This window comes from Ischnura elegans, chromosome 10, assembly GCF_921293095.1.
Source record: "Ischnura elegans chromosome 10, ioIscEleg1.1, whole genome shotgun sequence".
NCBI classification, from domain to species: Eukaryota; Metazoa; Arthropoda; class Insecta; order Odonata; family Coenagrionidae; genus Ischnura; species Ischnura elegans.
The window spans coordinates 106,549,250-106,575,582 of NC_060255.1; the positions used below are offsets into that span (position 1 = coordinate 106,549,250).

A 26,333-nucleotide genomic window follows, 5' to 3' on the forward strand; every position below is an offset into this window, starting at 1 on the left:
ATGGATGGATTCGATTTTGGGATCTTGGTATTTTTCCCAAAAGGTTACATAAAGCAAAGTTAAGTAGTTACATAAAGCAATACTATCTTCGAACTGATGGGGGATGAGGTCACGAAGAGTACCGTGGAATGATGCACATTTAATACAAGAGCACATTTACATTTTATCGCAAATAGCAACACGTGAGATGAATCCTGGAATTAGAGACAATCGAAAGGAGAATCCGTTGGGACGAAAGGAATGAGTTAAAGACAATTCATTTTCATTGTAAACCAATTATAATAACCTAAAATTCGTAGAAAAAATCTCACGCTATGAATTATTAGATAAAAACCAACGTGCTACCATCAATATTTCGAAGTAGCGAATTTATTTCCGTCATTGCCTCTAGCGCCATGATATCGCTTCATCTTATATTTAATACTTAATATTAAATATTTCAACTTTAAAAAGACGAGCATAATGATAACATCTTCTCGACAGGCTAACTAGGTCAAAAACATTATTTCATATCAACTAAGAATAGAACTATTGGTAACTTTCTTTTATTCATTATTATATTATTTACCTTACTATTTCATTGATTCCCTTGACCTTGCCTACCAGTTGCTTTCAAATCATTTTTAAAATTCAACGCTTGGTCGTGGAAACCGGAATTATGAACGGATAATAATAATTATTAATATGCGGATTTCATCTTAACGTCGGTAAAAGTTTTAAAAATATCTATTTTTTTGTTTGCTACAGCCTATAAATCAATTTTTAAATTCAACGCTTGGTCGTGGAAACCGAAATTATGAACGGATTTTAATCAGACACGATTTGAAACGTTAATAAAAATAATATTAATAATTTTTGTATAGTTTTATCTTAAAGAAGGTAAAAGTTTTAATAATATATTAGGATTTGTGTTTGATATAGTTTTTAAAATTAATTTTTAATTCAACGTTTGGTCCTGGAAACAATAATTAAGAACGGATTTAATAAGACTCGTTTAAAAACGTTAAAAAAATAATATTAATAATTATGTACTTTCATTTTAACAGGAATTAAAGTTTTAAAAATATCGTAGGATTTGTGTTTGCTACAGCCTTATATCAATTTTAAAACAAGTTCGGTCGTAGAATCCGAAATTATCTACGGATTTTTATTAAACACGTTTCAAAACGTTCAGAAAAATAGTATTAATATAGTTCATAGGGTAAATCACGGAAATAAAAGTTTAAAAAATATCTTAAGAATTGTATTTACTACACTTTTTAAAATCAATTTTTAAATTCTACGATTGGTCCAGGAAACCGTAAAAATGTACGGAATGTCTTTATAAGATATATTTCAAAATGATCTGACAAATAATATTTATAATTCGAAAGAGTTTCATTTTGAGTAAGTCCACACTGAAAGAAAAAATTGGCTGTTGTATCCAATAGTTGGATCCCACATCCAATTTAAATGGTTGCTATGGCCCCATCCAGTAAGTTGGATAAGGGAGCCATTTTAAATGGCTGGGTGAGAAATGGCTGTGACGACCAACTCGTTGGATACCACAGCCAGCGTCGTTGGGTCTTACGTCCATCTATATTGGATGCCACAACCTTGCGAAATTGTTGCCGTAGCGTTTAATGAATAACGGATATTATTATTAATGGTGTCACTATGTGAAAGTAACATTATGATATCCTTTCATATTACTATTTCCGCCACTTCCGACGAACATTAGAGTTAGAAAATGCATTTTATTTTAATAAAATATTTATTTACAGTAAATTTTGGGGTTCATAATTTTCACTGCAACTTGTTACCTTGAAGACTTACCCACCTCGGATCACTATCATGCGGAATTGAATGCCATAAATAATGCAAATGGATGTTATATGAAGTAAGAAAGCAGTGGTCTTTTATGAAACGTATTTATTAAAAAATGAAGCAACATTTTAAAAAGAAACAAACTTTCATTCGAAAAATTTTGTTACACAATATCTGAAGTCTGCATACAACTCTGCTGCTACAGTCCGGCATTCTCACATAAATTACAGGCTGAAAAGATATTAAGTTTTCAACATTGATGGAATTTACTATGCTGGTTTCAAGAACTACGTAAACATCAAAAATGTGTCGAAATCCAAGGAGTACTGAGCTTTGTAGAAGAAACAATCTTTTTCGTTGGAAATTATTCTGTCCACTTTTCCAAATTCAGGAAGGCTGAAATCGTCGAACTGCAACACATTTTCCACTTCGGTAACGAGTAAACTTCCTCTTCACCCAAGGCACCTCAAGGCAAGCTGGCACAAAATCACGGGGAATTTTCCTATAAGTTCACAGTGTCAATCAACACCTCACAATCTTCCACTAAGGAACTGGAATAAATATATAAAAAATTGACATAATTAAAGTTGCCTTTATGATATTGGTTATACTCTTTTGCAATTAGTTTATACCAACGTTTTACATGAAAAGGAAGCTACTTCCTACTCATAACTTAAGCTATTTATACAGTACATAAATCAGCCGTAACTTCTTGACATGTAAACATCAAGAATAGCTAGATCAGGAGAAAAGTGATTTTAAAAATTCTGTGGTATGTTATACCTTGCAATATGGATACTATAGTATATAGGTCTGTATATCCTCGATTTGAGTTCTGAATTTCGTGATACACAGCTCTATATTGCAGTTCATACGCATTGTAACGTTTGATATTGTTTATGTTTTGATTTCTATTATTTATTTGATGTTTATGTTTGGATTGTTGCCAGTGAGTTGTTGAAAGGAGAGAGGCAATGGTTGAGAGGGAAGCCATTTAAATAGGAGCTGGAAGAGAGCTGGAGAGGAGAAAAAGAAATTGTGATATGAAATGAATAAAGAGGTCTCTGGAAGAAGCTAGTGTTAGCTATAACACTTTGATACATTTGATTACATTTAGGGTAGAGTCCTTCGCATAATAAGTGCATTAGTGTCTGCATATCTACTTGTACAGTGGAACTCAGGTTATCCGGTGTGCATGAAATTGCAATCCAAGCCAATTGAAATTGAAATCTAATGGAAAACTTCTTGAAACTTTTCATCAATGGATTAAATGAGAATAAAAACATTTCATTCAGTAAAATTGATATTACAATGCAGTGAAAATGCATTAATCTATTTAGTAACGATTCATATGGTAGTAGTATAATTCATATGGTAGTCATCAAAATTGACCGGAAGCATTTTCGAGAAAATGTATGGGTTGAAAAATACAATATCCAACCTAAGGATAATATCAACCCAGAAGATAAAATCTTGAACGGTGAAATAAAATAAGAGTTAGCATAATAACAAAACACAATAGGCAAGCTTACCGGTAAATTTTTCCTCCAGAAGGTTCAGGCCCAAAGCATCAAGAAAATCCTTAGCTCGATCATCTTCTCGTATTAAAGTGCTCTAAGATATAAAAAAAGTATTAAAATAGGCATTGAATTATTCTAACTTGCAAGAGCAAACTTAAAAGCTATTTACTTACCACAAAGCACGCCAAACATTGTTCACTTACGAGTTGTTTATTATAAGAACTGTTTGGGAGTCCATCGCTAAAGTGATAACTGAAGCAGAAGCGATAATAGTCGCCTTATCCATCGAGTTGACTGTGGGATCCAACTATTGGATGAGGGATATGTTCGAGATTGGTGTGGAGACCAACACTTGGACACTACAACCAAGTTATGATTGTCCAATTTAATTAGATATACCACCTAATCGCGTTGGCTGCCGTTTTTTGTTGCAGTGGATACTGCATCCAACTTTTACTTATCCAATTAAAACTGGATTTCTCACCTAATGTTTTGGATCTACTGTTTTGGATTTTGCCACGGTCACAGAAATAACTTTTTATGTTCCTCGTTTTGGCATAGATCCCGGAATTATCAACGGATCTCGATTAGACACGTTTTTAATCGTCCAAAAAAATTATGTTAAAAGTTATGTAGAGTTTCATCCTAAGTTTATCATAGGATTTGTGCTTGCTACAGTCTTCAAAATTAATTATTAAATTCAACCTATGATCGAGGAAAAAGTAAACGGATTTTTATCAAGCACCTTATAAATCGTTTAAAAAAGTAATGCTAATATTTATGTAGTTTCAACTTAACGCAGGTAAATATTATCATAGGTCTTGTGTTTGACACAGTCTATAAAAATACTTTTTTTTTCAAGTTTGGCCATAGATCCCGGAATAATCAACGGATTTCGATCAGACTCGGTTTAAATCCCTCAGAAAAATAATGTTAATAATAATGTCATCGTAGAGTTTTTAAAGTTTAAAAAAAATCTTAGGATTAGGTGACCCGCAGTCTTTAACATCAATTTATGAACGGATTTTTTAATATGCGTTTCAAAACGTTCATAAAAATAATGTTATTAGTAATGAAAAGTTTCATCTTAAAGTAGGTAAAAGTTTTTAAAAAAATCTTACGATTTGTGTTGCTACAGCCTTTAAATAAATTTTTTAATTCAACGTTTGGTCGTGGTTCCCGTAATTATGAACGGATTTTTACCAGACTGGTTTAAAATCGTTCAGAATTTTTTAATTAATTATGTCGAGATTCATGTTAACAGAGTTTAAGTTTAAAAAAAATATCATAGGTTTTATAATTCACACAGTCACTGCTATCACTTTTTTTTATTCATCGTTTGGCCGTAGATCCCGGAATTATCAACGGATTTTGATCAGACTCGTTTTAAATCCCTCAGAAAAATAATGTAAATAATAATGTCATCGTAACAGTTTTCAAAGTTTAAAAAAAATCTTAGGATTTATGTCACCTGCAGTCTTTAACTCCAATTTATGAACGGATTTTTTTATATGCGTTTTAAAACGTTCACAAAAATAATGTTTTAGTAATGAAAAGTTTCGTCTTGAAGTAGGTAAAATTTTTAAAAAAATATCACAGGTTTTGTAAGTCACGCAGTCACTGCAATAACTTTTTTTATTCATCATTTGGCCGTATATCCCGGAATTACCAGCGGACTTCGATCAGGTCCATATTAAATCGTTCGGAAAAAAATGTGAATGATATTGTAGTGTTTCATTTTCACGTAGATAATAGTTTAAATAATTTCTTATGGTCTACAGCCTTTAGATCAATTTTTTTATTCAACGTTTGGTCGTGGTTCCCATTACTATGAACGTATTTTAATCAGACAGGTTTTAAAACGTTCAGAGAATTTTTTTAATAATTATGAAAGAATTCATGTTAACCGAGGTAAATGTTTAAAAAAATATCACAGGTTTTGTAATTCACACATTCACTGCAATCACTTTTTTTATTCATCGTTTGGCCCTAGATCCCGGAATCACCAACGGATTTTGATCAGGTACCGGTTAAATCGTTACGTAAAAAATGTGAATTTCACGTAGATAAAAGTAAAAAAAATATCTTACGATTTGTGTATCCTTTAAATTAATTTTTTTAATTCAATGTTTGGTCTATGTAATAATGAACTGATTTAAATCAGACATGTTTTAAAACGTTCAGAAATTTTTTTACAATTATGTAGAGGTTCATGTTAACCGAGGTAAAAGTATAAAAATATATCATAGGTGTTGTAAGTCACTGCAATCTCCTTTCTTTATTCATCGTTTGGCCGTAGATCCCGGATTTACCAACGGATTTTGATCAGGTACCGGTTAAATCTCTCGGAGAAAAATGAATGATATGGTGAGTTTTATTTTCACGTAGATAAATGGTAAAAAAATATCTTACGATTTATGATGCTAAATCCCTTAAATCAATTTTTTAATTAAACGTTAGGTCGTGGTAGCTCTTATTATGAACGGATTATAATCAGACATGTTTCAAAACGTTCAGAATTTTTTTTTTTAATTATGTAGAGGTTCATGTTAACCGAGGTAAAAGTTTAAAAAAATCATCATAGGTTTTGTATTTAACACTCAATCACTGTTTTTCATTCATCGTTTGGCCGTAGATGCCAGAAATACCAACGGATTTTGATCAGGTACGTTTTAAACCGTTTGGAAATAAAATGTGAATGATAATGTAGTTTCATTTACACGTAGATAAAAGTTTTTAAAAATATGTTACGATTTGTGTTGCTGCAGCCTTTAAATCAATTTTTTAATTCAAGGTTTGGTCGTGGTTCTCTAAATTATGAACGGATTTTAATCAGACAGGTTTTTAAAAGGTTCATAAAATATTTTTTAATAATTAAGTAGAGATTCATGTTTACCGGAGTAAAAGTTAAAAAATATATCATAGGTTTTGTTAGTCACTGCAATCACTTTTTTATTCATCGTTTGGCCGTAGATCCCGGAATTACCGACGGATATTGATCAGGTATATTTTAAATCGTTCGGAAAAAAATGTAATGATAATATAGGTTTTCATTTTCACGTAGATAAAAGTTTAAAAAAAATATCTTACGATTTGTGTTGCTACAGCCTTTAAACCAATTTTTTAATTCCACGTTTGGTCGTAATTCCCCTAATTATGAACGGATTTTAATCAGACAGGTTTTATAAATGTCAGAGTTTTTTTTAAATAATAATCTAGAGATTTATGTTAACCGAAGTAAAAGTTCAAAAAATTATAATGGGTTTTGCACTTCACCAAGTCAATTCAATCACTTTTTTTATTCATCAAAAGGCCGATGATCCCGGTATTACAAACGGATTTTCATCAGGTACAATTTAAATCGTTCGGAAAATAATGTGAATGATAATGTAGAGTTTCTTTTTCACGTAGATAAAAGTTCAAAAAAATAACTTACGATTTGTGTTTCAACAGCCTTTAAATCAATGTTTTATTTCAACGTTTGGCCGTGGAAACCAAAAGTAAGAACGGTTTTATTCAGAAACGATTAACAACGTTCATAAAAAATGTAAATAATTTAGTTGAGTTTTATCTTAACGTACGTTATAGTTTAAAAAATATCACAGGTTTTGTGTTTCACACAGTCACTGAAATCACTTTTTTAAATTCATCATCTGGGAATAGATCCCGGAATTATCAACTGATAATTCCGGGATCTATTGATCAGACACGTTTTCAATCGTTCAGAAATATAATGTTCATAATTATTTAGTGTTTCATTGTATCAAATTTCAATGCTAAAAAACAATTTAGGATTTGCTTTAGCTCAGTCTATACAATCAAATTTTAAATTCAACGTTTGGTCATGGTAACTGTAATTATGAACGGATTTTAATCAGACAGGTTTTCAAACGTTCTGAAAAGTTTTTAATAATTTTAGTTTATAATAATTCATATTATCGGAGGTAAAAGTTTAATTTAAACTTTTACCTCCGTTAATTAAAAAACATTTATCATAGGTTTTGTGTTTGACTAAGTCACTGAAACCACTTTTTTTTATTCACTTTTTGCGCACAGATCCCGGAATTATCAACGGTTTTTAATACGACACGTTTTAATTCGTTCAGAAAAATAATGTTAATAAATTTGTATCACCCTTACTTAGATTAAATTATAATAAATTCCTTAGGAGATGAGTTGCTACAGCTTCTAAATCAATTTTAAAATTCAACGTTTGGTCGTGGAAACCGTACTTATCAAACACGTTTTAAAACTTTTAGAAAAGTAATGTTAATAATCATGTAGAGATTATTAATAACGTACGTTAAAGCTTAAAAAATATCTTAGGTTTTGAGCTTGACACTGTCTCTGAAATCAATTTTTTTATTTCATCGTTTTGTCGTAGATCACGGAATTATGAACGGATTTTGATCACTAGCGTTTTAAAACGTTCAGAAGAAACATTTTTATAATTATGTGGAGTTCCATCGTTCATTTTTTCATTTTCATCAGAAGTCCATTTTTATTGATATGCACATCGATAGAAATATGTTTTTAATGCAAATGTTTTAAAAAATGTAAGAATATAGTAAAAATGGTTGGATTTTTCAGTAGGGCTTTCAATTTAGCAGCCGGCACTCAAAGTGTTAAAACGTTCAGAAAAATAATATAAATAATGACATAGAGTTCATCTTAATGCAGGTGAATGTTTAAAAAATATCTTAGGATTTGTGTTTGCTACAGCCTTTAATTCAATTTTCAAATTCGTCATTTGGTCGTGGAAACCGTAATTATAAACGGATATTTATCTGATACGATCTAAAATGTTCAGAACAATAAAATGCATGATTCTTAAGAGTTTCATTTTAGCAGAGTTTAAAGTTTAAAAAATATATTAGGTTTTGTATTTTTCCACAGTCACTGAAATCACTTTTTATATTCATCGTTTGAGCGTCGATCCCGGAATTATCAACGGATTACGATTGGACATATTTTAAAACGTTCATCAAAATAATGTTACTAATTATGTAGAGTTTCATCTTAACGTAGATAAAAGTTTAAAATATATCTTAGGATTTGTGTTCCCTACAGTCTATAAAATCAATTTTTATATTCAACGTTTAGTCGTTGAAACCATAACTATGTATGGATGTATCAGACACGTTTTCAAACGTTTAGAAAAATAATATTAAAAATTATGAAGAGTTTCATCTTAATAGAGTTTAAGGTTAAAAAACTATCCTAGGATTTGTGTTAGGATTTTCTTTAAAATCATTTTTTAATTCAACGTTTGGTCGTTGAAACCGAAATGAATAACGGATTTTAATCAGACACGTTCAGAAAAATAATGTGAATAATTATGTGGAGTTTCATCTTAAGATAATATACCATTTTTTATTATTTCAATCAACTTGTAATCCTACCCAGCTTTTAGGGACACTTCATAATTTTAGGGCAGGCATAATATGGTACTTTTCGTTCACTTTTGTTTATTTCTGTCGTGAAAGTATCCCAAAAAACGACACTCATCTCTCTGAGAGAGAGAGGCCACTCTTATCTAAACCGGATGTAGCGAGAGAGAGCTGAGGCAGCCAGCCGAAAAAATTTTCTAAGTCCAGAGAATCCAAGATGGCGCTGGGCGCAATAACAAAAGACTACTCACTATGAGCATGGAAATTAAATAATGATATAATGTAATACATTATTTATTAACCTTTAACATTAAATTGTACATGACCAAACACACCAATGGTAGCAGTATCTGGGGTCTGGCAGTATCTTTCCCTATTATCCATGCCTTTGATTGTCGATTACTCATCTTGTGGCGTTTTCGAACATATCAAAGTCATTTGTCGGCAACATAAAATTCTGTGGAACTCTCGTTATACATCTGTATTTCTTCAAACTAATCCGATTTCCGCATTAAAAATTCACGACCTCATGTCGTGCGGATGTATTCAGTTTACTGTTAGCCTGTCTCACTGCATTGTTGTACTCAGAAATTCCTTAGTTTGAAATTTAGGCTTCTAAGGTCGGTCAAATGGTTGCATTTAACGTTTTTGTAAAGGAATTATTTTAAATAATTTTATATATCTGAGAAAAGTTCTCATATAACTTACGATAACAAAATACCTCAATAGACCGGTTAATAAAAATAATAAGTTAAGCGTAGGGAGCAATTTAACGTGCGATTTATCCAATACCCATGGGTTAATGACGGCTTTCTTAGGATAAATTATCGCGGAATCTGGACAAATTGACGTGGAAATTGGCATGGGGTTAGGTCGATTTTAAATAAGCCGGTAAATTGGCCTCATATTTTGGAACGCTCTAAATATACTGTCACCCACATCGCATTTAAATGGGTTTATAAATGTCGCCACTCTCGCCGCTGACGGACAAAGTGATCCGAGTTTCTCGGGGAAATAATTTCATAACTGGGTATTTTAATCGAAATTTATATGCATGATGATGTGATCTACTCAGAAATTCCTTAGTTTGAGAGACTTAAGAGACAACTTTCTCAGTTTACTCAGAGTAAAAACATTATTCCAATCCCAATTGTGAGTTTGATACACCTTTTGTGTCATTCTCAACCGCAATTTTATTTATGAACCTGCACCCAATCAACCTTGATTTTATAACTCTCATTTCATTCCCTATTTTTTGCATAAATTAAATAAACAATGTAATTGAGTTCTTATCATCTCATTCACTGGGGTTGACCTCGAATCGAGAGGCCATTGCTAAATTTATCAACGCATCTCTTCAAATTTTTATGTGTACGGGTTGCAGACGGAGGGTTGGCCTCAAGTCTAAAGAAAGTCAGCCTTCTTCAAGAGTAGTCTCCCCTGCCGTTATGAACAGACCAGCTTGTGAGCAAGTGAGAAAGGGAGGGTGCTTTCGGGGTGTTATGTATAAGACACAGCCTGGGAATGATGGCTGTAATAGGGCTGGTCATTGGCGCGTGAACCTTTTGGGACTGAATGCGATAAAATCGGGCCGAACGCATAAACATTGGGCCGGAAATAGCGTCTCGAGGCTCCGCCGAACGGACGGTCTCGGAAGCTGAATGAACGGTTTCCCCGGAAACGCCCAGAGTGCGAGAGAATGTCAGATGTGAGATGCGGGTTGGGTTGGAGAGGCATTCGAAGAAGCTAACCACCCGCTCCACTGCCAAACCCACTCCCACGGCGAAACACACACATGCCGGCGCATGTACTCATGCCGTCACATATACCTCGTATCTATCAAGCTCTCTTATAGAACGGAGCCAGGAATTGGTTTTGGGATGTGCCTGAGAGACATGGCTAGTGGCATACACCCACACTAGTTCTTCTCTTTTTATTTACACGCATGATAGCCATAAATTTCACTAAAAAGGCTTTAAATTTTGTTCGCGTTTACATAACCATAAATATCACTAAAAAATCTTTAAATTTTGTTTGCGTTAACATTTAAATTACAGAGTAGTGATCGCTGGTCTTCACCGCGGTTATTATGCCTTGGTATCCGTAGACTTTTATTTCCGAAATTCCCTCCTGATTTCTAGGAAAACATTTGAAACTCTTGGGCGGAGGTGACAGTAGTGTTCGATTTTGGAAAATTCAGATATGAGACCCTGATTTCACTCCACAACTTTTTATAGCCAACAGAATATCAGAGGTTGAGTCACCCTGGGTCCCACGCAGCCGCCTCAAGCGAATAAATTCAGGGGGGTACCCCTGACTGAGTCTCTGTCTCCTTTCGGGAGACTTAATGTAATAGAAAAATTATGCATGTGCCCCTGAGTAAGTATAATAAACGAGAGCAATTGCAAGTGTAAGTATTAATTGTTAAATCATTTCATGAAGTTCGAGAACTGATTTCATGAATATCAACCACGCTGGGTACTTGAATAATGTCAGTTTCTCTCCATCACACCAGATTACATTCAACAATCACTAGGTTTGTAAACGCGAATAGAGGGCTAATGCTTTACTATCATGAGAATTAACATTTAAGCATTATGAATAATTCAAGGCTTCTTTCATGACATCATTTTTAATCGCGGGATCAAAATAGGTGGTACAAATCTAATATTGAATATTTTCTTGACCCTTCTTGGCAATTATTATGAGGTCTATTTTTTCACCTTTTTCACAGCTGGAAGTTAAGGCTGAAAACTTTCAGTCGATCAGAAAAAAAGAATGGAAGTTGTCCTCATTGATAAGAACGTACCTATAAGAATGAATTATTTAAGCTCAGAGTTCTACTCACGTTGCACTTGTAGAAAGATAAAAATTTATTCGCATGTATTATATTGTTCGAGTATTAGTTTCTAAAAATGCGTAAAAAATGAATTAATAAACTTCTATTCAGATGATGTAATGAAGGTAAATAATCATGATGTTATGATTTAGGATTTATATATCAATGCAGGATTATGGCTATGAGAAATTCTCAGGTCAGTACCATAAGCATCCGACCAATAGCACCAAACAGGGAAATTATTGACTGATTGCGACCATAGCATTTGTTTGATTGCTGTTTATTTTTATATAAAATTATATTTCCATTACAACTAGAGCTAAAAAGAAGAAGAGCCAGAATTTTCCTGAAGACAAGGGCTCTCTTAGGAGGACTCCGCGTGACAGTTAAAGCACATAAAACTACGCGATGATACAAGCTCAAAGTTTGTTCTTCTTACTGTTCAACATGGTTGTAGCGGGTCATCCATTTGGAGGTACCTCGCTAGATTCAGCCTTGATTCAACTGAACCCAAGTGGCAGCCATCAATCCATTATTTTGCGCTCAGAACTTCGATCATGTTAGCAATATATGTATCGCCTCGACATAAAAACTTTTACATGAGTAGTCCTGAAATGCGGCTTCTTACCTTAGCCATGAGGCTTCAAGAGGCGAAAAAAATTCCAGCGAAACGATGGCCAGCATGGTCCATCTCACCCGGAGTACTACCCGGGAATAATCTACCAAAGCCAGTGCATATAAATCCCACATCGTCGTCACCATCTAGCACGCTTGATCTCTTCGTTGGTGCCGATGTTGATTTCATTCTTGATCCCAATAGGACCTAGTAGTCGTCGATTAATCAAGTTTGGTCGTTGAAGCGTTTGCATCGTGATCGTCAATTGTTCATATCTTAGGAATAATATTAATTTTTCTTGTATGCACCACGTGCTTTTATGTAATAAGTAAGCAATCATTATATGCAGCATATATTTATCTAAGGAATTGAGGTTTGGACGTTGGCTGACAGAGAGCAGAGAAATCAAGAGTGGAAGCATTCGAAATGTGTTGCTACCGAAGAATCATGAGGTTACATAGATTTACGAAATAATGGGGAAGTTCTAAGAAGATCGGGAGCAAAGAGAAGTCTTCTAAAAACCTTAATCAGAAGACGAGACAACTTAGTTGGCCACATATTTGAGGCACGATGGCCTGGTGAAAACAATCGTAGAAGGACAGGTGGAAGGGAAGAAGGGCAAGAAGGGACGGCCCCGAATGAGTTACATAGGACAAAGGGTTTTAAAGGATGTGAAAGAGAAGAAATACGTCACTATGAAAAGGCCAGCGGATAGGAGAGAGGAATGGAGAGCTGCGTCAAACCAATCGCAGGATTGTGGACTTATGATGATAATGAACCTATATTACATCAAACTTTCCACTCTGTTTTGCGAAAAACTAGCAACAAACCCATACAAACCATCTGCAACTCCCATGGATCGCGCAATCCAAATACATGATTCATTCGTGGCATTGCTTTTCGCGTGTAACAGGTAAAGGCGGTCTTGGGATTTCAAAGTTTTGCCCTGGTGAACTCGTAAAATCGCTCTGGTATTCGTGGATCAATGCATGGTCAAGGATCGTCTGATGCAGGATTTGGACTCATTCATTCGTGAATTTTCAATGGGAATGGATAATATTTTCGCCTCTACTTTGTATTCTAAGATGGGCAAACTAGAGAAATCGATTTATTTTCTCCATCTCGAATGCAAAATGGTCGATTTGGAGCGAGTTGGAGGAGGAGGAAAGGCCGCCTTCGCGAGGAAATTTATGCACTTGGGCCCCGCTAGGACGAGAGTCAAGGTAAAAGGTTTTTCGAGATTGGCCCTGAGAGGAGGACCTCGATCGAAAGACAACGGCACCGTTGCAAGGGGCCCTCGAGGGATGAAAAAGAGCCAATGTAAAACACAAAAAGAACTCCATTTCCTTCGGGAAGAAATCTTTTGAAGGAATCCGCGTCTACGATTCCTTAGAAAGTCTCCATCTCAGTCTCGATTGCAACATGGCTCCAGTTAAACTTTCTTTCATATGAATCAATGCGTCCGGACTGACTGACTGATTCACTCATCAACTACTGAACACAATCCAATCTACTGAACACAAAAAGTTTAGGGTGTATTCTTTGTATTATGTACAGACGTACTAAGCCAGGATGTTTGAGAAAAACAATTTTTACGAATGACTCCACTTGATTAATGCGAAACCCCATACGATATTGACTCCCACGAGAAATGCATTGAATGCCAAATAGACCTATATTTCTTTAGCATTTATGAGTTATATAGACTCAAGATATTAGGCGGAAATTAATATCACTGGGTAGAGTAAGGAATACTATAACAGAAACTAGGTAATAGGAACTGTCGTTAATTCCGTTTCATTTAATTTGCTTCTTACTTCTTTTTCTTTTATGGTTTCATTTTTAGGTCCAAATTTATCCATACTCCTTATAATAAACAATAAAAAATCATCCGCAGCAACCAGGCGCAAATATTTAATACATATTAAAAAACACATAATACTGCGAAACCTCTTTCAGCCTAATTTACTTCGAACGGTGAATCACGGTTTTATTAATTTTAAAGCTATATTTAGTCTTCTCCAATATCTTTACAAATTCTACAGATACATTTTGCTAGTGGTCGTCGTCGTTCTATCAAGCCAGGTTATTCAAATTAATTGTACTCATAATCATAATCACTTGTCGAAAATAAGCCTCCATTCACAGAACAGTAAAATTGGTTTGACTTTGCAGCTCTCCTCTTACCCCATAGATTTTTAATAGTGAAATAAATACGTTATAATCTGTCCTATGTAACTCATTCAGGGCCGCCTTCTTCTCCGTAGCGGTTTAAAAACTTCTTTTCTCCCACTCTTCTGAGCACCACCTTTTTATTCACTCGTTAGCTGCATTTTATCTTCATCACTCTCCGGTAGCACCACATTTCGAATGCTTCCACTCTTGATTTCGCTACTGTCCAAGTCTCGCTCCCTTAGAGAAACAAGTTCCATATGTACCATCCGATGAAGTGTTTCCTTGCTCCTCTACTTTTATTCTCAGCAACAAGATTTTTTGTGGAAAGCCCTCTTCACCTGTAATTTTCTACTGACTATTTCTTTCTTGCTCCTTCCATCGTTTGCCATCCGACTTCCTAGGCAGCAAAACTCGCTCACACCTTCAACTTGTTTTCCTAGCTTATTGTTGGTCGCAGCTCTCCTTTCCGCTCTCCTCATCTCCTTTTCAGCGTTCTAATACCTTAGTCTTCTTTTTGTTGATTTTAAGCTCGCATCTGGCCATTGTTCTTTCCATATACGCCAAAGACTTCTTCAAATCATTCTTTGTCTTAACTGGAGTTCCTGGGCCCCGGAAGGGATTTTCTCCAGCCAAGAATATCTCGCATACTCTGAAGAAGATCTTAAAGTTAGGAAAGAGGCAATTTTCGATATTTTTGAGCTTTTAACTTTTGACGAATTGTTCTGATCACTGCATTTTTATCAATTGCAGCTCACAACTCAATACTTAACAACAATTTACTGCATCAAAACATATTTAACAAATTGTGTTAGCAAATAAAAAGTTTTAGAGAGTTAGTAGATACCTTTACAAGTAGATTATGGAACGATTTCACCTTTCAACTAATATGCCTACTTCCAATGACAAAATTTCACAAAACGATTCCCACCGCGTAAATTCAAAGTAAGTGATGGGGGTTGGTACTGAAGTTTGCTATTTAGAATAAAATGATTCGTAATTTTATCATTCATAAACGAAAAATTGTTTGTGTTTTAGGGCTTCATTTTTGTTTTTCTTGTCACGTACTTAACGATTAACTTGGAGTAAAAAATAGAGGTACTTAAAAAAAGTATTGAGTATTATTTAATTCTATCATTAGGTGCTTTTGTATTTTGGTGGTCGGGTCGGTGTGGTAGGAAGATTGTTGGTTTCCATGGCTTAAAATATTGGCGATGGCAGCGCCTTTGGCCGATGCCAACTCGATTGCTTTGTGCTTGGTGCTTCATGTTCAGCACTCCGTCCGTCGGATGGGACGTTAAGCCGTGGTCCCTTTGACACCTTTCATTAACAGCAGGCCAATGCCAATGCCAGTTTTCTCTCGACCCTTCCTCCCCTCTCTTTCCTCTGGCACATACGACCTGAGCTGTCGGTCGCCTCCTCCCAATACGATACCTGTCGTATTTTCATTAATTTTGTTACACTTAAATCTGATGATTCTCTTATATCAGAGCAAAAAGTTGGAGAAAGATCTTGGAAAATCATTCTAATCTAAAGACGAAACCTCGACAAATCATCCCCGTCAGTTTAAAAGAAAGTAATAAAGAACTATGGCATATTTTTTCGATGATTAAATTAAAAATTTATGACAATTTTCCACGAATATATCCTTTCGATGCATATGGAATGGGCGGTCCCGACATGAAAATAAATCAAAATGCATTCACAAACCGGTCGTCAAAAAGAAATTTGAAAAGAAAAGTATTTGTGGAAAATTGTCTGTAACTTTTCACTGATATATTAGAATTACGATACATTAAACCTGAAACAACCCTCCTTATAGTTATTCGATTTAAGGCCCTTTAGGTAGGAAACCACAGAAAGAGCAGGAAGTAAGGCAATGCCTTACTACCTCTCTCTATGCTTCCCGCTTTCATTTCTGAGTCAGTTCAAGGAAGGAGTCGTTAATTTATGCCCACGGGGTAAGGGAAAACTTGTTAAACCCAGTTTGAACTGATTATTGAATTCGCGCTTTCTATTATCCTCCACAATAGACTCCACCAATTTCGTTCGTCGGAGACAAATCCCAATATTCAATTTTAACTCGCTGGGGACTCCCAGGGATCCGTTCCAACTTTACAGCTCTCCCCAAAACCTTCATTACCCTGGAAACAAATCAGATTTCAAAATACAACTGTTTCCTGAATTATTACAGCAGCCCGCATGTTAATTTTTGCCGAAAGCGGTTGTGATCCGAGTATGGCTGGCGGAGTAATTACTTTTTGTGGTTATAAAACCCTTTAACGCCACAGATATTTTATTAGAGAACTTGCTTGCACATTGGTTTGCGGAGCATCGGAGTTTATGAGTTTGATATTTGGGGTGCCATGGGAATTGTGTTGGAGGTAAGGGGGTGGCTTTTCGGCTATTAATATAGTTATTAACTTAATAATTAGATTTTAACACTCCGAAGTAGAAACTAAGACCCAATTTCTTCATGAGTTACTGCCATCCAAGTTGTCTAAGCAATAGAAATGTAGTTAAACACTTGAAAACTCATTTTGTATTTGTAATAGGTTTACTATCGTCGGAGCTTTTCCCCCCATAGAAAAAGGAACAGACTCCACTAATTGACATTTGATTCAAAATATAAAGCTTTTTAGCTTCCTAAATTAAAGAAAAATAAGTGAAAAAATTAAGTCTTGCGAGCGATGGCCTCATTTTTACGAACACGTTATCCGTATTGAAGGGCATGTTTAAATAGGAAGGGCAGAGCAGCTAAATGTTACAACCTTAAAAAAACAACAGTATTAGATTTTTACTCTGCTCTGTGTATTCAAAATTTTGAGCCCTAATATCGTAATATCCAGTTTCTATATGAATACGCAAATCAGCAGTTGTAAAAATTATGCAAATTTGTTGCAACTGCAAGCAAGGAAATTATCAGCGTGATGAGTAAAAATTACCTAAACATACTAATTAGAGCGGAGCGGAGAATCAATATGGTTCTGATTTTACATGGATGAATGATTTTTATTGCTATAAATAGTTTTTTGTGACTATTTATGAGTTATATGATATACCGAGTGATTCAGAGCAGCTGAGAGTTACTTCGGTCAACTTAATTAAAACAGAAGTTTTCGATGTTTATTCTGCTGTAGGCATTTTAAAACTTTTAACCGCGATTTATAGCATCATTATAGTTTCCATGTGAATACACTTATCAACAGTTACAATAATGCATGCATGAACACTGCATATGAATTTGATGTTACAGCTATCAAAACAACAGACTCACTTTTGGGAAATTGCTTAAAAAACCGTCCTGGCCAAAAGTAGTTAATTTTAAGTCAGACCTTATTCTATAGGAGATATTTCTTACTTATTATTATTCGAAAAAATCTTAGAAGTTTCTATAGCGCATATGCACGTAGTCACTAAATATTTCGAAATGAGACGTCAGTTTCAAAATACAACATAGTGTTTTTGGCTTTTATTATTATTTCTATTGTTCTATTGTTTGGCGATTCTCAGTTCTATTAGGAATTCTCAAATAATTGTCAATTTCCATTATTCGTTTAAACCTTCTTGAAGTACAGAAAAAAACAGTATGAAAAAATCTTAATGGTGGAGGAAAGCACTTCCACAAAGGAAATTCCTCGCAAGAAGACCTAGGGAGAGAACTGTATTTTCCGTGGTGTTCTAGCGCGAAATTTTCTATCTTTGGAAAGGTTTTCGTGAGCGTGCCAATCAACACGGGACGTCTAGAAGAAATTGGATAATTGTCACTGGAAGGAATTTGAAGACAATTCCATCTTCATCTACTGTGAAGATCATTTTAAAATAATTGAAGAATTATGACCTATAATATAAATTGCTAAAGTTTAAGTAAAAAATAAAATTTAACCAGGCTAAAAATGACCTGGATATTTTCATTGTGATCTTTTGAAACCAAGTTAAACCCAATCCTAAACTTTGTAGAAATACATTGCGTACGCATGTACTATAGAAGATGCTGATGAGTTAGAAAAGAAGGTGATCTTGGAATCTTGGAAGGAAAATAAGTTACAAGAGGAATTAGGTATCTTATTGGGATTACAATTGTTGAAATAACACGGAGGAACTGGGTCACTTTTGATCTAGAACGCGAAGAAGAAAGGGCGTTAATTTTTCCTCGGCATGAAGTCTCGCCTTGATTCATATTTAGTCCAGAAAAGATTCGAGAAAGCCCTTCACCTCATGTTGCCCTCTTCGGTCCTTTGGAAAAAAGTTTGCGGAAAATAACGATTGAAACTGCTTCGATGGCCATGTTTTTATTTTTTGTGGGGAATATAATGATCCCACGACGGTGGAAAATATGAAGATCGAGTTCAAGAGGAATAAAGAGATGAAATTAAGGACTGGAAATATTGCGATCGTCCTGCAAAAAAAATGACAAGAAAGAATGGCGAAAAATAAAATGCGAAGGAACTAAAAATATTTTGACTTTAAGGATTTATATACGGTATTAAAAATAAACGGCTGCGGAATCACCACTTTTTGCACGCGTGTAGTGATTGGTAGTCTCCATGCCGACGGGCGGAATCCTAGCTTGCTAAGTAAAAGGTCGGTGGTTCGAGTTGTGCCACGGCAGGTACTATTTTCAACCACCAACCACTTACACGTAATATATGCACTGCATATATTAGGTGTCAGTGGTGGGTATATGCTGCTACATATTATACAGCAGCATTTACCTGAAAATATTTTAACCCCCAGCGCAAATTATTTTAATAGTTACTTTAATTTTTGTGCTTGAAATTTTCAACTGTTCCTATCGAAATATCTTTTATTACATGAGAACGTAAATTCCTTAGATCAAATTTACCCGAGTCAAAAATGTAATATATTGAATCATCAACTGCACATCTTTTCCGATATTCAACAATTTCTAAAGTTGCCGGTAGAAATAAGTAATTTATTCTAATCAAGTGGTAGTGCTTAGGATAAGCAAGTATTTTGGCGTTGGTAGAAGAAATGACTTATCCAATATACATTAACTACTTATTTATGATACATATATAATATTTATTTTCATATTCATTTATTTAATTATATTAATAGTCCGCTAAGCTACGGAATTAATGCTGAAAAATTTTTTCGTGGGTTTTTCAACTTCTTACTTTAGAGATTTTTAAACTTCCTGTGGATAAATCTTCCTAAGAATTAAATAACATATAAGAGCATACATTTTTCAGCATTCTCTCTGCACTTTAGCGTACCTATCATTCAGAGAGTTTTTTCGAGCCTCATTTGGAAGAATTCTAACATATAGGTAAATTAAAAGGAAATGGTATATTTTAACGAAATTTTTCGTCTAAAAAGACCAGTCACCTGAATAAAATACAAGATTCGTTATCTCCAAGTGAACGGTCAAACTAAAAACCGGTAGTGAATATAAATTACTTATGGAATTACTTATAAATTACTTATGGAAACTTGAAGTTCCAATAAATATTTTCCAATAAATTCGTAGTAATACTACCCACCAGTTAAAATACTTAATTTGTTCCACATTATATTGAGCAAGAGTGATCTCCACCGTGAAACTTTTACAATAGCATTTGATTTTGGCAAGTAGTGCCAGAAAAGTCTGTTTTTCCGAAAAATGTTTTGTCACATAAAAAAATCTCAAGGATTTTTTTCTAGTTATTTTAATACATTCTATTTAACATTTAATACATTCTAAGACATTTTCAGATGGAACTCCTGATGTTCACGTTTTTCAAAACATCAAATGAATTTTTTACCCGTTTCACCTTCGAGGCAATTTCTTTTTCACTCCACGTATAAACTTTTGATGCTGGCATCTGGTTCTAGCAACACGGTAAATTTTAACATATACAGATTTATTGTTTGAAAAAATTAATATCGCAGTGCAAACGTTACGAAGAGTAACATTGATTGGTAAACGGCCAATAAATTCTATTGGTATCGTGATTATGACCACTCTTTTGCCCTGGCAAAGTATCCACTGTTTACGACACACACAAATATTCGTGAAATAAAAACGGGCAACCATGAGTTTCCCTGCTGGAAATGGCGTAGGTTTTTGTGTAGCCTTTAACAGTTTTTCCTTAATAATGTATTCCTCAAAAATCTCATAAACACTGACTTAACAACTTGGAATGAAAATGACTCCAGGCAAAATCCAAGTGAAATGGTCCGCAATTTCACGTTTTGCATTAACATCTCGTACGCATAGTTTTTTATAGGGACTTCTCTCTTCTTCTCCGAGCTCTTTTCTTTTTTGCTAACACCAACAGCATCCTACATTAAGACGCCGGAAAGGAATGAGACCTCACTGTCGAGATAGTGTGTGCTGCTGTCGAGTTGGGAAGGAAGGGAGCGTGGAAACGAGTCCCCTCGATTCTCCTCTAATCTCGAGATTCTGGGAGAGACGAAATGTCGGAGGTCACTCGCGGAAACACGTGTATTAATTGCATGAGGCGTATACTTCTTTTTCTAACTCGGACGATATTCACGTGGCTGTAGTAAGTTTAGTACGGTAGATGACCTTTGTGCTATTTTAATGACATTTTCAGAATATTTGCAGCTCAAGCAATCAAGGCCCAGTTCGTAGTCTCCGGCGACTTCAAGTTTAGTTCTCGCGAAAGTTGTGAAACCTTCACCGTTCCCTCATAATAACGTTTGAAGCATCGTAAATCTTTTCATACAGCTAAGTGCACGGATTTAGTCTTTCCGCGCCGGATCCCATATTTTCGCCGCGTATTCGAAGTGTTGCCTGATGGGTGCGAAATAGCACATCTCTAATTAACTTATTTGAAACGGTGGCTTGAAAACGGAGTTTTTCCGCGAGAACTATGGCCTGGCATTTCATTATTTTGCCCCTCTCATTATTACACCTAATAAAATATCCTCTCCTTGTCCCCATCTGAACTTTTTCCTGAATTCAGTTTGCCCTAAATTTCATTAGGGTGTATATGATTATTGTTACTGGCTCAACATTTATTTTCGTGAATAAAATTTTCCTGCAATTTGTTCCCCGATTTTCATTCATAAAAATTATTAACAATTTTATTTCATCCATTGATCATTTTCTCCTGTTACATACTCCAGTTAATAAAACATACATTATAAATGGGAGACGTTATGGATGTACTAATATTTCCTGGTAATTATTGAGAGCTATTACAGCATAAATTTTTCTCACGTTCAATGTCAGTCAAAGAAATAGGGAATCTTTTATGACACTTCAGTTCGTTAAGGATCGCCAAGGAAAGGGTTCATGAGATTTAAACCTTTCTCTCTCAGGAAGACTTTTTCAATCTGCGCAACTTCGCCATCTTGAAGATTCCCCCCTTTCCACTTTAATAATAATTTTCCTCAGCATTATCGGATTTTAGCGCTCACTAACTTTCGTCCTTGAGCGCAATAACCTCTTTAGCTTTTACTTTTTCATTTATCTTGACTTTTATTTGACTTTTTAAGTTTTCGAGCACGTCATTGGTGTATTTCCTCTCTTTATAATACCTTTCTCCGACTTTTTTTTCGTTCTTTCCTGTTGGCAATCGTCCTCAGGAAACACTTTTCTCCATTTTTTCTTCTTTCTTTTATTTCCAGAGTTTTTGAACTCGACGAAAATTTCGTCCAAGAGGAGTCTTTTTAAGTAGGGAGGGATGGAGAAGGTTTTTTCAACCTTCTTATTGTTTTTTATATATTTTCTCCTCCGTATCGTAAATTCCACCACCTCCACCCTTTCTCACTCCCTTGCGCGCTTTATATCTTTTTATGTTGAGCACGTCGAGTTGCGGAGAAGGGCGGATTGCCGTTAACGGATCTCATTTATACGAACAAAAGAGGACTGAAAGTAATTACGTAGCCCCATTCACAGCTACTAAACTTTCCGTATCTTGACCTAATATACCCCACACCCTTACGTGAAAGATTTCACCAATCAAAGCTCAGGCCATGCACCAACCGTGGAATCGATTTATCTGAATTGGTGCAAAGCGTAGAATTACCAACAAATACAGTATTAAAAAGCGTTGAGTTAAATGTCGACAAAGACGCTGCAAAAACGCTCTACAGTCGCCCATCGAATTAAATCGATTGTTGAGCGATTGTTGAGCGTTTATGCAGTGGAGGTAACGAAATATTTATTTTTATTCAAGTGCTCGTCATTTTCTGAACATCCCTCCCATATGATTCTAATTTAAAACGTTTATTTTATTTCTATTAGCAGCTGCTTTCAAGAAATGATTGATCAAAACTAATGCTTTCCCAGTTGAGTTACACCAAATAAAGTTGTTTTGAACCAGTGACCGCTCTTCTGAAGTGTTCAACTCCATTATTACACCAAGGTAATTGTGCTCAAGTTGTTGTGAACGTTGCTTATCTCCGTAAAGCAACGTTCACAACGTTCAACGTGTCCTGACTGAATGACTGAATGATTCCCCCTCTCCTCGAGTCACCCCCCAAACTATTCATGAACATTCCCCGCCACGAAATTTGCAGGAAACATTCCTTCTGTTTTCAATAAGATAAATTAACCTTAGCAACCAGGCATAAACATGAATTCAAAACATATGCAACAGAATAACTACTATTTATTTAAACCTTCTGTAAACAGTACACCACAGCTAATATAATAGTATAGACATATTTTATCATCGGTACCCGTTGAAATTCAACGGCGATCTTTCGCTACTATTAACTTACCTTTCCCTTTTTGATTTTTTTAACATGAGGAGCTTTGCGTCCACTACTTCTCCTCCTGATGCGATTTTTGTTTGGGAAAAATCATAAAATGAGGTTTTTCGAGGTATGAGGTAGAGACTTTGAAAAATATTCAGTTGGCAATCAATGGAACGAATTTCAGTTGTCATGTAAATTCGTCGCTGCCTAGATGTAGGCGTAAAAAATGACAGTTCCTACCACGAAACGGTGTTCATCAGTTTCTATGGAAAATGCTGCTGTCCTTGGCATTGGTCACTCGGTTTTAAAATATGGATAATCCGCCAATTTCTCCTTCCGTTGTGTTACCTACGTACCTGCTGTCTCTCATTATGTCGTCAATTAATTTTAATTATATCGGGACTGGCCACGGTGATAATTTTTTACGGGAGTCACCCGCAATGTGCTTAACTTAACGCAAAGGAGCTTAACTGACTGAAGCATTCGACCAGTATTGCTGAACCATTCGAAGCACTTAGGGGATCCGGGTTCGAATCCTGGTCAAGGCGAATGATTTTTTCTCTGTGAATTTTCCGCACCACGTGGCCAATTCACAGCGTTCTTTGGCGCTCAGCAATCCGCAGTCTCTTCTCTTCCGTATCCGTCCATCTTCTCTTCCGCTTCCTCCTCCAGCACCACTTTTATTCGATTCTGATTACTTTTTTCCGATCATGAATGCTTCTGATTCTTTGGGAGACTATACAGATTAACAAAGTTAATAGTTTTTAAATATTTAAGTTGGGGAATTTCAGAGTATTTATTCAAGTTTTGTGAAGAAATGTCCGGAGAAAAATCTTAAATCCGTTCCGGGGAAGATGGGGAATTATTTCGCGTCGACTGCCCAAGGCGATGGCAAGAGCGCTCTCCGTGGCGCAAATTGGGGGATTGCGAATCCGTGCGGCGAGGAGAAGGGTTTACATGGAAATCAAATATTTATCCCTTCTTTTCCACCCCTTCAACTCTTTTAACATAAGTTTATGCGCACTGAGGGAGTGATCTTCACTTCTCTCTCCTTCGCTTACACACTTCGCACATGATAGCTCTCGCCGATATCTCCGCCATCATCAGGGTTTCCCTCATATTGATAATTTCAGTTTTCTTTCGAATCCAGCTCATTTAAAAGGTTCCCTCCGAATAACGAAGGGCACTTTATACTCAAGAAAATCCTAAACTTTTGCTCCACAAACTGTTAACTCCACTAACGACTGATTATTATTTTTAATTGAACTTCGATTGCTTTATTTTATTCTAATTTTACTTTTCAAATACATTATAGGTATTGCTTCATTGTAATTAATCATTTTTACGTAGGTTCTAAAGGTTATCCTGGAAAATAATCCTCTGCAGGCGGGCATATCCTAGAGTAAGTATGGCTCTATGGTGTGGGGTCCTCATGAGGTGGGGCGTATAAAGGTATTGGAGAGAGTTCAAAGAAAAGCGGCTCGATAGGTTTTGGGTGGGCATCGGAGGACAGGGAGCGAATCACAAATGTTAAAAATACTGGGTTGGGAATCTTTGGAAAATAGAAGAAAAAGATACCGACTCTGCGGTAGGTATGTATAGTATATAAAAAGGGGATAAATCATGGAGGGAACTAAGCAATAAAGTGGGAAAACCTAATTTCATTGGTAGGAACGATCATCAGTTCAAAATGAAATGCCGGGCGGGGAGAACTAATGTTAAAAAATTTCATACCCAATAAAACAATTGTAGATTGGAAAAGATTGCCTGCGGAGTTATTTGAGCCATTTCCTGGTGATGATAAAATATTTAAGAAAAAGCGGAAAAAAGTGACTCATTTTTTCCGAAATTTTAATTGAATTTTTAAAATTTGTACACTGTCTAGTTTATATTTGATATGGTGGATATTTTGTGTTTTCTTTTTTGGATGTACATGTTACCACCTGGCCAGTTGCCAAATTGTAACTGATTACTATAATAATAATATTTTTTAAATTACGTGAGAATCCGGTCGAGGAAAACTATAAAAAATGTGTGTAATTTTGATGTTCATACCCCTTTATCTGATCCTATGCGTGTGTAAAAACTACATCTTTTTCCATTCACGGCAGTACATGCGAGGCATACTCCGCCAAAACTTTTGCCTTCGATCAAACAATTTCTTCTCTTCTTACCACGCGGCCTACGCTACAACTTTTTCAGCCATTACCATTGATTGGAGTGAAAGCACTACAGTTGCTTTAAAATGGTCCCAAGGTCTTATAGCGATGCTTGTAAACATATTTATTTTAAAATAAGAGCCAAGAGTTATTCGCATTCTGTGTACCATTATTTTGATTTTTGAACACTCTTTGGGTCACGTTTATTCCCACCGCCCTGAGACTAACTTCATATTCTTTCAACATATAGTGGTCATCATGTAAATGGAATTCCTGGACCATACACTTGAAGTCATTCCCTCAGTATCGCCGTCGCGAGAAGTGATGTAAATGATGTTAGCGTAACTTTTAAGGCTTTAAGTTTCCAAAATAAATTTTCGCAATTAGTAGCGGTATCGCGTGATTGTGTCTATGAAATCAGAAAAGCTGACGAAGGTTAAGTTATATCAGCCGAGGCCGAAATTTACAGTTACTAGAGCCAGCAATACATCATTACTATCTGTTGGCATAATGCTTTGTAAAAGTTGCTTTCGTTTAAACATTCACTTTAAAACTGGAAAACATTGCATGCGAAATCACTTGCCGTAAATATCCATTTTTTTACTAAGGTCTTGATTTTTTTAAACTGGTCTCTCAAATTCTTGAATCTGTAAGTTATTAAGACCTTTGGATGGACCTTAATTTAAATATTTTTGTAAATTTCAAATGACCAATCACCTGTCATCGGTCATATTTGAACCTGGAAACATTAAATGTGCGCGTAAAGAGGTAAATTATTTTATCCCCTTGAAATGTGCAGGTTTTTTGCCACAAGATCGGCAAGGCCGATAATGGATTTCAAACGACTGCAGCTTTAAATTAAAATGGATTGAAGTGTTTCTTTTTCACATTAATAAGATTCAACATCGGTTTTTATCCACTTCTCTTCCGATCTCGGCGATTGCATGGGCAAATGCTCTGAGTCAAATGGAGTGAGCTAGTTTAATCTAGTTTGTTTTTTTAATGAGGGTACGAGATGATTTTGTGGCAGTTCGGAATGACATTGGTGTGAGGCCTCTCGTTGAGTGTCTCGGAAAGTACCCAATGATGTTTTTGAGGGCGTTGAAAATTTCCGATGAAGTTCAGGTCCGTCATTGTTTAATCTGATTCACTCAT

The 26,333-nt window shown here is 35.3% G+C and overlaps 1 protein-coding gene and 1 long non-coding RNA gene across 2 annotated transcripts in view; one reads left to right on the plus strand and one right to left on the minus strand.

Moving 5' to 3' along the window:
* The window catches only part of LOC124166389 (tubulin-specific chaperone E), a 169,224-nt gene that overhangs the window by 29,265 nt on the left and 113,626 nt on the right, over window positions 1-26,333 (plus strand). The gene's annotated exons all lie outside the window — the stretch shown is intronic.
* Window positions 2,294-3,403, minus strand: LOC124166390. Its single transcript, XR_006866432.1, has 2 exons — window positions 3,339-3,403; window positions 2,294-2,357 (listed from the first exon to the last, which is right to left on the minus strand). It is a non-coding gene; the product is annotated as an uncharacterized LOC124166390 (long non-coding RNA).